Source organism: Grammomys surdaster, unplaced genomic scaffold (genome assembly GCF_004785775.1).
Source record: "Grammomys surdaster isolate TR1022 unplaced genomic scaffold, NIH_TR_1.0 170, whole genome shotgun sequence".
NCBI classification, from domain to species: Eukaryota; Metazoa; Chordata; class Mammalia; order Rodentia; family Muridae; genus Grammomys; species Grammomys surdaster.
The window spans coordinates 21,888,387-21,904,363 of NW_021604618.1; positions in this window are offsets into that span (position 1 = coordinate 21,888,387).

The following is a 15,977-nucleotide window of genomic DNA, read 5'->3' on the forward strand; positions in this document are numbered from 1 at the left end:
CTCCTCCTCCTCCTCCTCCTTCTCTCTCTCTCTCTCTCTCTCTCTCTCTCTCTCTCTCTCTCTCTCTTTCTTTCCTTTCTTTCTTTCTTTCTGAGACAAAGTCTTGCATATAGTCCAAGGAACTGGACTGGCCTTACATGGCCTGAAACTCTGAAACTCAAAAAGATCTGTCTGCCAAGTGCTGAGATTATGTGCATGCATGTGTGATGTGTGTGCAGCATCATATCCAACCACACATTAGCTTTTGTGCAAATCTTGCCACCAAGGCTACCAGTACACGTAGCAAGCAGAGTAATTTGGACTTTCTGACCTGCACTTTTATAATTTTTATTAGTGCATCTAAAGTGTTATATTTAGTTGTTTCCAAATCACTTTTCTGATGTGTGTGACCCTTTTTCTTTACTCGTATGACCGTTCCCTTTGCTATTAAGAAGCTTTTCAGTTTTAAGAGAACCCATTAGTTATCTTCTTTCTTGTGCCACCAGAGGCCCATTCAGGCTTCATAAATTAGCCAAGTGTTCTTTTCCAAAAGTATTTATTGGATGCATATGAGAATTATCCATAGTCCTGTTGGATGAAATTGTGTTGTATGAACTCCTTGGTTCACAGTGACCAGTTATTCTGTGCCGTCATAGTTGCCAGTTTTAACTATGGATTAGGTATTGAATAATATAGTTTTTAGAAGGTATATACATAGTCTATGAATGTTATGCTTGCATATGTGTGTGCATGTGGGTGCCCAAGAAAGCCAAAAGAGGACATCAAGTTCTATAGAACTGGAGTTATAGACAGTCGTGAGCTGTCATGTGGGTGCTGGACCATGAACCTGGGTCCTCTGAAAGAGCAGTTAAGTGCTTTTAACCAGTATGGACACAATCTTTTATCATCTGTAGTGCTTGCTCCTGCTTTGCTCATATGAAGTCCTATGACCCTGGAACTGTATATATGGGCCTTGGTGTGATGTTCAAATGGTGTATGTGTTGTCGCCCATACTCAAACTGCCCCATTAGTCTTTGTGCTTTGTGTTTCAACACGGGTGTCCCTATTGCCATAATTCTGTCTGTCACGGTCCTACCTGCCATCTTATGAGCATGTAACACCCAACAACACTTACAAGTGGCTTTGTTTCTCTGTTCCTGTTGTTTTCCCCTTGCTAACTGTCCAGCTCTTGTTTCTAAATTCATCTATTGTTTGTTTTATTATGTTGTATAGCGTATGTGGTATATGTGTGAGTATGTGCACATGAGTGTGAGTGCATACGCATGTAGAAGTTAACACAGCATCTTCTACTCTCTCTTCTCTCCACATTATTATTTAGGTTTTGTTTTGAGTCAGGGTCTCTTATGAACCCCTTATCACTATGATGATCAGGATGGCCTCAGACTCATAGAGAATCTCCTGAGGGCTGGGAGTCAGTGTTCACCCACACCACCATTCTACCGTATCTCTCAAGACAAGATCTCTAGTCAACCCACAGCTGGACAGATGTCTAGATTAGCTGGCCAGTGAAGCTCAGGAACCTGCTCATCTGACGGTTAATATTGCTCGTCAACTTGACAGGATCCAGGATTACCCATGAGACAACCTCTAGGATTAGATAGATTAGGTTAATTTGGACATGCCTATCAAGTTTGGTTTTCTTCTCTTTCTTCCTTCCTTCCTTCCTTCCTTCCTTCCTTCCTTCCTTCCTTCCTTCCTTCCTTCCTTCCTTCCTTCTTTCTTTCTTTCTTTCTTTCTTTCTTTCTTTCTTTCTTTCTTTCTTTCTTTCTTTCTTTCTGTTTTGTTGTTGTTGAGACAAAGTTTCTCTGTATAACCAACCCTGGCTATTCTGGAACTTGCTCTGTAGACCAGGTTGGCATCAAACTCAGAGATACCATCTGCCTCTACCTCCTGAGTGCTGGGATGAAAGGCAGGTGCCACCACTGCCTGGCTGAGGTTTTTTTTTTTTTCTAATTACTGGGTGTGTATGTGCACAGTTGGGGTGGGGCATGGGCACATGAGTCGTGGTGAGCCTGTGGAGGTCAGAGAACAACTTTGTGGAGTCAATTCTTTGCTTCTGCCTTCATGTGGGATCTACAGATGGAACTTAGGTTGAGAGGCTTGTTTCTCAAATGCCTCTACCCACTGAGTCATCTCACCAGCCCAGAATGTTCTCCATTATGTTACTGAAGTGGGAGGGTCCGCCTAGAATGTATTTAGCACCTTCTGGCAGCTGCTAGAAGAGGACCAAGGGAAAGCCTTTGCTTTACGCCTGTTCACCTGTTTTGTCTTGCTGGCTAGTGCCTCTTCCTTGTTCATGGGTTTTATCTAGCCTGTTGCTGCTACTACCATCTTTCACTGGCATCAGAACTCAAGTTTCTTCACCCTTCCAACGTGTACTGAAGGCTTTCCAGGAATCCTCCAACTCTTCTGAACCAGCCTGAGACTATTAAGGCATTCAACCTCATGGACTGAGCAGTTACAGGTTCTTAGCCTCTCCAATGTAAAGATGGCCATTGTTGGACTAGCTAATCCATATTGTGTAAAACAATCTAATAAATCCTCCTTTAATATATATTCACTTTATAAATTCTGTCCCTCTTGAGAACCTAACTAATATAGCCTATCCATCCTCAGTGCCAGGGTTATAGATGTTTGTGACCATACCTGGCTTTTACCTGGGAGCCAGATACAAACTTGGTTCCCATCTTTGCATGGCTTTACTGACTGAGCCATCTTTTTATCACTTCTAGTAATTGTTTCTTTTCTGTTTCTATGTTATTACTTGTTATTATTATACGATCTACACATGACAGAATTAAAGTCATAATTTGCCCAATGAATCTGGGAGGATAGTATTGAAGCTGCTATCTTTGGACTATTTAAATAGGCTTTCAGGAGTCTAACAAATTTACATTGTTTTCTCTCCCATATAGAGGTGCTGTGTTCTTGGTTTTCATTACCTATGCATATTGCAAAGAATATATCAAGCATATCTGTTGTTACACAGTACTTCCCCTTATACTGATTTACTTTACAAATGACTTCTATGTTTGGTAATATACCTGGGAGTTTTGGAGATGCCCTCTAGAAGCTTCTATAAGCTACAGTTGTGTATAAGTCATTAGTTGTGTGTGTGTGTATGTCAGGGTTGTCACATGAGCTGTAACATGCATATGAACATGCATATGGAGGTCAGAGGACAACTTTCAGGAGTCAGTGCTTGCTGTCTATGTTGGTTAAAGCTGATTTATTACAGCCTATTGTGGACTGGCATGTGGATGCTGGGAACCAAACTCAATTCCTCTCCAAAACTGGCAAGTGCTCTTAACCACAGAGCCATCCCTCCAGCCCCTTTCCTTTGAGAGAGGATCTTGCTGGCCTTGAACTTGTGATTCCCCTGCCTCTACTTTCTGAGTGCTGGGAATCACAATTGTGTGTCACACTAGACATAGTGGGACATTTTCTTTCACAATAGAAAAAGAAAGAAAGAAAAAGATCCAGGTGTAGCAGCTCTCACCTTTAACATCAGCACTTAGGAAGTAAAGGTGGGTGGATTCTGTGAAGTAGAAATCAGGCTGATTTACAGATCAAGTTCCAGGCCAAAACCTACACAGTAAGCCCTCTCGCTCTTAAAATACATTAACTAAAAAAAAAAAAAAAAATGTTAGAAATTTTATTGATATTAATGGCATGCATTCAAGATTTTTTTTAAGGTTTTTGACTACATACATATAGAAAAATACTTGATTCTGCCACTCAGCAGCATTTTGAGACATTCTTAAGTAATTTCTAATCACAAGAAGATTTCCAGAAGTGACCTCAGTAACCCAGACAAATCTGTTTCGTTTTCCTTTTGCTCACTGATTATGCAAACTCTTTTCCCACTCTGGACTCTCGCCTGACTCCCCTTCTCTTGCTAACTTGAGCCATCTGGCTCTGCATCTTTCCTTTGCAAAAGTGACATTCTGGTATGAAATGCTTCCTGTTTGCTCTGTGGCCCCACAATTCTGACCACTAGTTGCCTGGTGCTGGTAGGATTTCACACTGAGGACCTCGCCTGGCACCATTTCTATTCCTTTTCCTCTAACATAAGACTATTTTGCCTTGGCCGTGTGACTCTCTTGACTGAATACACACCAAACTGTCTTCCAGTTTATCCTTACAGTCTACGTGGGTTAGTCTAGACAGGCCTCAGCCTGGGTTCCTGGATTTATTCTTGTCGTCTTTTAAGATTGCACCCTGCCTCTGGAGGCTGTTCAGTGGAAGCATGGCCCCTTACAGAGTCCTGACCACATTTTCTGTGATGCTGTTGACCGACTCTTTCTCTGCTTCCTGGCCAGTACCTTGCTGAGAGACTCTGTGGCTATCCTCTCACTCAGATCTGATCTACATTCCCAAACAGGGCTTTGGTCCAAGCCTCCCTTTTGTTTGTTTGTTTGTTATTGACATTGAGTCTCAAGTGAAGCCCAAATCGACCTCAAACTCAATATCCTGTCTGTAAAGTACGAGGGTTCCAAATGTGCAATTCCACATTCACCCGGGCTTGAACTTCCTATGTGGCTGAGGACGACCTTACACTTCTGATCCTCTTGCATGTGGCCACCACACCTGAATTTATATGGTGTTAGGAATCCCAGTTCAGCCGGGCGGTGGTGGCACACGCCTTTAATCCCAGCACTTGGTAGGCAGAGGCAGGCGGATTTCTGAGTTCGAGGCTAACCTGGTCTACAGAGTGAGTTCCAGGACAGCCAGGGCTACACAGAGAAACCCTGTTTCGAAAAAACCAAAAAAAAAAGAATCCCAGTTCAGGCTTCAGGAAAACTAGGCAAGCAGACTATCAGCAGAACTAGTATCCTGCCCTCTCATGTGAATTTAATGTAGTTTTAAAAAACAATATATACATTTTAAAAATTCAACTTGCTTTGAATTCACATAAAATTCAATGTTGAACATCAGGCCAGGTGTGATAATTACTCTCCCTTTATTTTTGAGTTAGACTCTAACTGAGCCGAAGCTCACCCTTTTGGCTAACCGAGGTGACCAGAGAGACTCCCAGGCCCCTCCTCTCTCTGTCCCTCCAGTGCTGAGGTGTTAGACATGTGTCCCCACACATGGCTTTTATGTGAGCCCTGGGATCCCAAACTCAGGCCCTCACCACACATCTCTAGGTCCTACCACACAGCTTATTCCATACGAGGTTTACTCTCTAACCCAAGTTGTGTCGAAATCTTGGTCCTCTACCCTCTAAATCCTGGCTCACAAGTTTCCATCCACAATAAACTTCATAAAGTTATTATAATCTTGTTTCCTTTGCTTTTTCTTCCCCATGGGTTTTTTGTTTTATTGAGACATCTTGTGTAGGATCACGCTGGAGTCAAATTTGCTAAGCAGCCGAGGCTAGCCTCAAATTCCCAATCCTTCTGTCTTGTTCTCCAGAGCACTGGGATTACAGATGGCACCAGCACACCTGGCTGAGCTAACATAATCTTATTAAGGAAACACAAAAAGATACAAAGAAAAATTTTGTGTCAATGTCAGTTATAAGGATAATTAGCAAATTTAATTCAGTATTAGATGAAGTAAAGCAATTTAGGAATCCAATCTTAGTTTAAATATTTGTAAAAATTAGTCCTAAACCATAATAAAAAAAGGAAATAGTAAAGTGATTATGCCGGCAGATATAGAAAATGAGTTGCTAAAATCAGGTATCCATTTATCTTTATGAAATCTCTTGGCAAATTGGAAGAAATGTGAAATGTTTTGCTAGATAAAGATAATAAAATAAATAAAATGAAACAAAATCTCTCTATCTCATGCATACGCTCGTGCACACACACACACACACACACACACACACACTGAACAGTGAAAGCCACTCCCACCCCACCCCCTCAGTGGTTTTTGAAGACTCTGTCTCACCTTCACTCGGGTGAGCAGGACCTCACTGTGCATCCCAGAAGAGCCTTCAGCTCACAATAGCCCCTTCACCTCACTTACTGCCTCAAACAGAAGGTTTTTTTTTTTCTTTCCTTTCTTTCTTTCTTTCTTTCTTTCTTTCTTTCTTTCTTTTAGTTTTTTTTTTTAGTTTTTTCGTGACAGGGTTTTTTTTTTTAGTTTTTCGTGACAGGGTTTCTCTGTGTAGCCCTGGCTGTCCTGGAACTCACTCTGTAGACCAGGCTGGCCTCAGACTAGGTTTTACTTAAAAAAAAAAAAGTTCTATTTATTTAATTTATGTTTGTGAATTTTTTTTCTAAATATATATATGTGTACCATGTGGATGTCTGGTGCCCTCAGAAGTCAGAAGAGAACATTGGATCCCCTGGATTTAGAGTCATGGATGGATGTGAATAGGTTATGTGTGGGAGCTGGGAACTGAATCCTGGTTCTCTGCAAGAGCAACAAGTGTTCTTAACTAGTGAGGCATCTCTTCATCACCGTCACCCTCCTCCCAGTAATGTTTTCTTACGGAAATAAAAAACAAGGCAAGCAGGCCTTCTAGTCCCAATTTTCTTCTGTAGAATACTGGAAGCCCCAGTCATCAAAAATCCAAGAAAACACAGAGACACCCTGTCTCGAAATACAAAACAAGCTGGGTGGTGGTGGCGCACGCCTTTAATCCCAGCACTTGGGAGGCAGAGGCAGGCGGATTTCTGAGTTTGAGAGTTCGAGGCTAGCCTGCTCTACAGAGTGAGTTCCAGGACAGCCAGGGCTACACAGAGAAACCCTGTCTCGAAAAACCAAAAAAAAAAAAAAAAGAAAGAAAGAAAAAAGAAGAAAAAAAAACAAAAATCCAAGAAAAAAGGATGAATTTGTAGTTTTCTGTTTGATTTTTGAAATACCACAGAGCCCAGGCCTCAACCTTCTAATTCTTGTGCCTTAGTCTTTCCAGCGCTATAATTACAGGCATGTGCCACCACACCAGAGTAAAGATTCTATAATTAGAAAGGAATAAAAATCATTACTCATAAGTGACATAGATGTGTAGAAAATATGACTAATTATTAAAATTGGTAGTTTTTTTTAAAGACTAAAATCAAAATTAGTGGGTAAGACAATCGAATTCCTATGTACTATGAATAAGCAGGTAGAAAATAAAGTTTTCAACAAATACTATTTAAAGTAACACCAAACAAAATGCAATATAGTTGCCCTTATTGGGTAATAGAGCTGAAAAAATACATTATTGGAAAAACAGGTGGAATCTAAATAAACTGTGTACTTCAGGTCACCATAGTTTAGTAATAGTAATTTCATAATGGTTGTAGCTGCATCACAGTGTTGTGGGTACTAAGAGACCTGAGGGTTCCAGGAACTCCTGCTCTTTTTTATCTCTTCTGTAAATCTAAAATTATTTCAAAATAAAAAGTACCTAGAAGTTATCCTAACAAAGCTGTGTCAGACATTTATGGGAAAAACATTGTCAAGAGATATTAAAGAAAGTTCCAAACGAGTGGAGATTCAAACCAAACTCGTACTAGGAATTCAGGATCTCCTCAATGTTGATTGAGAGTCATCTGTGGATTCACTACAAGTCCAATCAGCACTTAAAAGTTTTGTGGGATTTATGAGCTTAACATTTTTTTTCAAAAGTACCTAAGGCTAACTAGGCACAGTGGCTCACAAGAATTTTTATATTTCTGGCAGTTCCAAGATAGTGCAGGAGGGTTAAGTTTAATGTCATCCTCTACTATATAGCAAATTTGAGGTCAACCTGGACTCCATAGGATCCAAGTTTAAATGAAGTGCTGAGAGTCAAACACAGGGTTCTGCTCCTGTTAGGCAAGAACTGAGATGTATCCCCAGTCCCTGGACTGTGTTTGGTTTTGTTTAGGAGACTGGAGAATTGGCTTGGTGTTTGAAAACACTTGGCTGCTGCTCCCCTGAAGGATCCAGATTCAATTCCCAGCACCCACATGGCTGCTCACAGCCCACTGTGGCTCTGGTTCCAGGGCATCTGCTGCCCTCTTCTGGGCTCCTTGGGTACTAGGCATACACATTGTATCTATAGGCAAAACACTCATAACAAAAAATAAAATTAAAAATTTTAAGTTAAGGCAGAGAGAGAGAGAGAGAGAGACAGAGACAGAGAGAGAGAGAGAGAGAGAGAGAGAAGGAGGAGGAGGAGGAGGAGGAGGAGGAGGAGGAGGGGGGAAGGGAAGGCCTGGCTCAGACCCAGTGCTCCTCAGTGTGACTTGTCATGGCTTCTGGAGCATGTATTCCATGTGTTCCACTTGAGTGGCTTGGATTGGCCATGCTTTAGCCAATAGAGCATGAGTAGAACAGACACAACCGCTGCCTCATGTCTAAGCAGAAGTTTTTTAAGAGCTGCAATGTGGGAGCTGGAGAGATCAGTGGTTAAGAGCACTCACTGCTCATTCATGGCATGGGAGTCTATTTCCCAGCTCCCACCCACGTCAGGCAGCTCACAACTACCTGTGACTCCAGCTACAGTGCTTTCCAACACCTCTGGCCTCCATGGGCACCTTCATCCACTCGTAGAAACCCACAGACAACACACATGCACATAATTAGAAATAAGGCTTTAAAGAAAATAAGGAGTTATAATGTGTTCCTGCCAGAACCATTGCTTCGTTGTTTCAAAAAAAAAAAAAAACAACATATTTTTTTGATGGGCATAGCTGCGCATGTCTTTAATCCCAACACTCAGAAGGAAGAGACAGGCGGGTCTCTGTGAGTTTGAGGCTAGCCTGGTCTACAAAGTGAGTGCCAGGACAGTCAGGGATACACAGAGAAACCCTATCTCAACAAAACAAAACTACATACTCCCCATGTCAAGTTTGCTTCTTCAGGGTTGGTGAGGCTGCACAGTGGGTAAAGCATTTGCCATGCAAACCTGACAACCTGAGTTCAACCACTATAACTCACAGTGGAAGGAAAGAACAGATACCCGAAGATTGTTCCCTCCACAGGAGTTCTGTGGTGTAGGCATGTATGCGCAAGCAGACGTGTACCTATGCACATGCAGGCACACACACACACACACACACACACACACACACACACACACACTACTACTATTACTACTAATAATAACCACAACAACAATTTAACATTTTATATTTTTACTTGTATGAATGTTTTGCTGGCATGTGCTCACTAATTCCTGGTACCTGAGGAGGTCAGAGAGGGAATTAAAGTCCCCTGGAACTGGAGTTCCAGATCACTGGGTTGTGACCTGCCCTATAGATGCTGAGAATCAAACCTGGGTCCTCTGGAAAAATAGCCAGTGCTCTAAACTGGTGAGCCATCACTACAGCCTAAAATTTAAAAAGTATATATATATATGGTTTGTTGAGACAGGGGTTTCTCTATGTAGCCCTGGATGTCCTGGAACTCTATCTGTAGACCAGGTTGTTTCTCAGAGATCTGCCTGCCTCCTGAGTGCTGGGAACATTACAAAATTTAAAAAGAACTTGCTCCCTTAGGTTAAAATGAGAAACACATGGAAAAAGTTGTCTACAGATTTCAAGAGCATGAAACAGATACTTGAGTTTTTGTTTATTTGGTGTGTGTTGTATGTACATCATATGTTCTGCTTGCTCTCCACCTTATTCCTTTGAGATACCATCTGTCATTGGACCTGGAGCTGTGGGGTGACAGATCACAGCAGCCACACTCAGCCTTTAAATGTGGGTGCGTGGATGCATGAGCTTCTAACTCAGTCCTCAAGTGTGAGTAGCAAGTGCTTTACACTGAGCATCTCCTCTCCAGCCTTCTTTGCTTGTTTGATGCTTCTGTTTCATGTGTGATTGATGTTAGAGTCAAAGAACACTGTAGGAATTGGTCCTCCCTGTTCATCCTGTGGATTCCAGGGTTGAACACAGCTCATCAAGGTTGGCTGAAGGCCCTTTTACCTACTGAGCCATATCTGACTCCTGTTTCTTTTGTTTTAAGTCAGGATCGCATGTAGTCTAGGCTAGACTCAAACTCACTATGTAACTGAGGATGGTCTTAAACTTTTCATCCTACTGCCTCCACCTCACAAATGCTGGGATGACAGGGGTAGAGTGCTATATTCAGTTTTACATAGTGCTGGGGATAGAATTCAGGCCTTCGTTAATGCTGGGCAAGTGCTGTACTTACTAAACTATATTCTCAACCGTAAGAAACAAATGTCTGTAATCCCAGCACTTGGGAGGCAGAGGCAGGTGGATTTCTGAGTTCCAGGCCAGCCTGGTCCAGGACAGCCAGGACTATACATGGAAGCCCTGTCTCGAAAAACCAAAAATAAATAAATAAATAAATAAATAAATAAAACGCAAAAACAAGCTAAACCAGAACAAAATCCATTTTTGCTCTAACAGTATGTCAAGTTCCACTGGCAACAGTGGTTGCTCTTTTCATCTTTTCTCTGGATCAGTGATCTTGTGATCCTCCCAAGCGATCTTCACACAACTGTGAACTCACCTCATGACATATTTGTCAGAGCATATCCATCACAGATAGGCTACACATAATACCATACAGCAAAGAAAACCAACTAGGCATAGACATACAACAGACATCAAAATAATGTTGGATAAAGGAGCTAGGCACAAAGAACTGATTTTTTTTTCGGGGGGGATAGAGGGTTGGTTTTTCAAGACAAGGTTTCTCTATGTACTCCTGGCTGTCCTGGAATTTACTATGTAGACCAGGCTAGCCTTGAACTCACAGAGATCCATCTGCCCCTGCCTCCTGAGTGCTGGGATTAAAGGCAGGCATGTGCCACCACCTCCTAGCTACAATGTGATTTCATATGTGTGACTTTCAAAATAGGCAAACTACTTTGCTGGGTGCATTTTTAGCTAGAAAAGCAAAGGCCTAGAAATAAAGCTGCAGAGAATGGTCATCGCTGGGATGGAGGGATGGAAGGGAGCCGAGATTGTTAATGCAAGTAAGGCGAGGGGCTGGGGGTGCTCAGCAGGCAAGAGTGGATTCCTCTTGGTGAGGATTGGAGTTCAATTTCCAGCGCCCACCTCAGGCAGCCCTCAGTTAGTTGCCTGTAGCTCTGTCTCTAGGTGATCTGATGCCCCCTTCTGGCATCTTCCTGCAACTGGAGTCACCTGTGCATACCCATATCCCTCCATAGCCCCACAAATACACAAGCATGGATATATTTTAAAATTTACCCGTGCGGGGTGGGTATTGTAAAGGAGCAAGGTCTGTGGCACTAGTAATATTCTATTTCTTGAACTGAATGGTCACTTCAGTTTTTTTCTCCAAACAGTAGGTTTTCATCGTATCAACTTCTACATTGCTTCATAAAATGGAAAGTTTCTGATTTGCTCCCCAGCATTGCTCATTTGTGTTGTTCTTCCTCAAGTGTTTCCAGTCGTTACTCTCACCTGGAAATCACTACAGGAGTTCCCAATGGAGGTTTCACAGGACCTCAGGCCACACTGTGTTGGCCATAACTCAACACAATGTATCTAGCACTTTGCTTGTTCTAGTGTTCCTGGAATTTTTAATCCAAAAACCCCCCAGAAAACCACTCACACCAGTCTGGCAAAGTCCAGTATTTACAGTTCGGTCTACTGTTGGTAAGTCACAATTTCTCCATTCTTTGAAGGCTTATGAGTTTTTGACTTTTAAGTATCTATTTAATTATTTTGTTTAATGTTAAGACCATAGTTGTGTTGTGGTGGTTTCCAAAAGCTAGCTGCCTGCCTGTCTTGCTTTCTTTTCTCTTTTCTTTTCTTTCTTTCTTTCTCTTTTCTTCTTTCTTCCTTCCTTTCTCCCTTCCTTCATTTTTTCTTTCTTTTTTCCTGGAACTCACAGAGATCTGCCCACCTCTGCCACCTGAGTGCTGGGGTCAAAGTCATGTACCACCATGCCTGCCCTCAGGCTTTTTTTTTTTAAAGACAGTGTCATTCAGTTCTGCTGTAAACTCAAGCTCCTCTTGCTGCAGGAGTCCCCAGAGTGCATAACCTTGCCTAACTTCAGAAATAGTTTTTTTTTTTTTTAAAATTCAAGTTTTGTATTACTTTCTCATCTTCCCTATTTTTTTTTTTTTTTTTTTTGGGTTTGGTTTTTCAAGACAGGGTTTCTCTGCATAGCCCTGGCTGTCGTGGAACTCACTTTGTAGACCAGGCTGGCCTTGAACTCAGAAATCCGCCTGCCTCTGCCTCCCAAGTGCTGGGATTAAAGGAGTGCACCACCACTGCCCGGCTCCCTGACTTCTAATACTTGTTCAGCACTTGAAGAACATATAGAAACCCATGAAAATTACAATGACATTTTCTGGGCTGGCCTCCAACTAGCAGAAGATGACTTTGAACTGCTGATCCTCCCTGCTTCCAACTCCTGAGAGGGTTATTACAGGAGCGCACTTCTCCACTCAGTTTAACATGTGCTAGAGACAACACCAGAGCTTCACACGTGCTAACAAGGACTCCCCAGCAGAGGCAAGTCCATAGTGCCCTGCATTTCTACATTTCAGAAAAATGATAAAAAAGAATATTTAACCCCAAGCATAAGAGAAATACATATTTTAATATCCATTGTCTTTTTAGCATTAGCAGTGAGTCATACAATTTTCCTGTTTGCATTTCATCACGACTGGACCTTTTTCCCCCTGATTAAAGGGAATATTTCAATACACAGCTTTCAGCTGTCCAACTTTGATTTCCCAATCCTCTGTGTGTCATTTTCTTCTAATTGCATTTCTAGGATATCACTCCAAAGACTACTTCCTTTCTTATCCGCACAACTGATTAACAACTATAATTATTGTAAGTTCTCCTCATCTTACAGCAATGCACCCCTCCTTCCTCCAAATGACTGACGGATGTGATCAGCACTTCAGATGGCTTCTCTACATATGCTCTTCAAAAGTTAGGTGGGGGTTGAGTGGTGGCTCATGCTTTTAAGGCCAGCACTTGGGAGGCAGAGACAGGCAGATTTCTGTGAGTTTCAGGACAGCCAGGGCTTCATATTGAGACTGTTTGAACCTTCCAGTATATGTGTGTGTGTGTGTGTGTGTGTGTGTGTGTAACTAAAATTTCTTTGATGAAACTTGAACTCACCAGTTGACTGGCCTGGCTGACCAATGAGTCCTAGAGAATCACCGTGTTCAGCTTTTTACTTGGGTGCTGGGGTTCCAAACTCAGGTCCTCATGTCTGCATGCCAAGCACATTACCCACTGAGCCATGGCCCCAGCTCCTGGTACTTGTTGGTTTTTTTGTTGTTGTTGTTTTGCTTTTTTCCTGGCAACAGGATCCACACTATGTCATCCAGACGCTATATTTTTTGTGAATGAGGATTTTGCCTGTATGTATGTCTGTGTACTGCATGTATACCTCATGCTCAGAGAGGTCAGAGAAGGGTGCCAGATGTCCTGGAATTGGAGCTTCAGATGTTTCTGAGCCCCATGTGGGCACTGAGAATGGATCTTGTGTGCTCTGAAAGAGCAGCAAGTTCTCAGAACCCCTGCTCTATTTCCTCAGCCCCTAGACTCTGTTCTCACTCCTCCCCCCACCCCCTTCCCCAAGTGCTGGGATTCCAGGCACTGACACACACATCATCCTTTGTCTTGTTTTTTTTTGTTTTGTTTTGTTTTTTGTTTTTTGTTTTTTTTGAGACAGGGTTTCTTTGTCTTGGAACTCACTCTGTAGACCAGGCTGGCCTCGAACTCAGAAACCCGCCTGCCTCTGCCTCCCAAGTGCTGGGATTAAAGGCGTGCGCCACCACTGCCTGGCTCATATCATCCTTTTGTTTGTTTGTTTGTTTGTTTAAGATTTATTTTATGTATGAGTTCACTATTCCAGCTGGTTGTGAACCACCATGTGGTTGCTTGGAATTGAACTCAGGACCTCTGGAAGAGGAGCCAGTGCTCTTAACTGCTGAGCCATCTTTCCATCCCCCACATCATCCTTTTTTAAAGGCAAACATCTTAGTAGACGCCTAAAGCTTTTTATAATGTGCACTAATTTATGTCATCCAGGCACTAACTGTGTAACTACTGATCCCGTTTCCCATCTCCCCTCCCTGCCTCAGGCTTTGGAATTCCAAGTCAGATTATTCAGTGACAGAAAGATTTATGTTGGCACTTGCTCCCTCCCGTCTGCATCGTCTGTCCTTGATTTTATTTCCAAGTTTAATTCTCTAAATTTCCCATCGTGTCTAAGAACCACCCATATTTCCAATAAATTCTCTTTTTTGCTTACATTAGTTGAGTCAGTTCTTGGCTTGAGGGAAAACACACACACACACACACTCACACACAGAGGACGCATTGATGCCCTCCACCTCTTTGCCTTGCCTCTCACCATTGTATTGTGTGTTTGCTCCTCTCGACAGGGAAATTCTTCTCCTGCCATAGAGCACTGCCTCCTACCTCTCAAGAAGCTAGTCCACACACCTCAGAACGAGTAAAAGTATCATCTCCTCTCTAAATCTTTTCTGTCTCTCTCAGCATTAGCTTGAGCTGGTATGTCTTGACTATAAACTGTGATTTTACTTAAACATTTTTATTCTTGTCTCCTACAAGACCCTAAGGGTTTTTGGTTTATTTAGGGGGGGGGAACTTATATCTGTCACTGATGGATTGAACTCAGGTCATTAGCCTTAGTGGTAAGCAAGGCTTATACCCATTTTTTTCTTTAGGGAAAATATTTATGGGGCTAGAGAGACAACTTAACTGTTAAGAGGACTGGCTTCTCTTCCAGAGGATCCAGGTTCAGTTCCTCCCAGCACTCATGTGGCAAGTCCACACCTGTCAGTAACACCAATTTCAAGGGGTCTGATACTGTCTTATGGTCTCTGTGGGTACCAGGCATATATGTGATACACATACATATATACAAAAATGTTCATACATACTAAATAATAAAATCATTTTTAAAATAGAAAATATTCAGCATGCAGCAAGGAGACAATGGGTGGTGGCGGGGGAGATAGGTTAGCAGTTATGAGTATTGGCCGCTCTTCCAGAAGACCTTTCCATCAGGTACATGATGGCTTATAACTCCAGTTATTAGGAGATCCAGTGCTCTTTTCTGGCCTCCTGAGTGCTACATGCATGAGGTACACTGACATACGTACACAATAACCCTACACATGAATACGTAAATGATCTACGAAGAGAACAGAATCTAAGTAGTAACTAGAGTCCCACCTGCAGCCCATTTCCCCCTCTGTTTTTGTTGCCATAAAATTGTAATGTTTAATCCCCTCTTCCTTTTCTTAAGGAACAACAGTGACAGCTGTTAGACGTAAACAGCTGAGGGATCATCTGTGACAGTGTAAACTAGAGGCCAGTAAGTGAAGCCTTGGGCTTTGACGCCTCCACATCACATCCTCAGTGTCAGTCACTACTTGTGCATTCTGGAGCTCTCAAATTCCCCCAGTGCATCCCTGTTTACAGCTTGAAAGCCACCTGACAGCTAAAGCCTGAGTACTTTAAGTAAGAACTCTGTAACAACAACAAAGCAAGGCCACCAGCACTGAGGGACAAGTTCCAGGAAGGAGGAGGAGAGAGCCCTCCTTATTGTGTAGCCTGATGGGACGCCATCCATCCATCATTAATTCTTTCTCTGACATCATACATGTATCTAAGGTACTGTGATTAATCTCCCTACTAGCTCCTTTAACAGATTCATAGCTTTTGGTCTTTTATGAGACCCATTTTAATTTTACTAGGGCTAACTATGTGACCTCTGGTCTGGAACTACTCACTGCAGCCTGGTGGGGTCACTGTTGTTTGTGTCATTACTTGCGTACTAATGACATGGATTCCCTTCTCACATAATCTGTCAGCACTGACAGGTATGCCTGAGGCCCAAGCTTCACTGGCAGGCTCATTCTTATTGAGCTATTGTTTTCTTTTTCAAGACGGGGTCTCACTGTGTAGCCCTGGTTGTCCTGGAACTTGCTCTGTAGACCAGGCTATCCTGGAACTTAGATCCACTGGCCTCTGTTTCCCAAGTGCTGGGATTCAAAGGCATGTGGATCTTTTTTCTTACTTTAGGTGATAGGCCCATTCTTGTGTAGT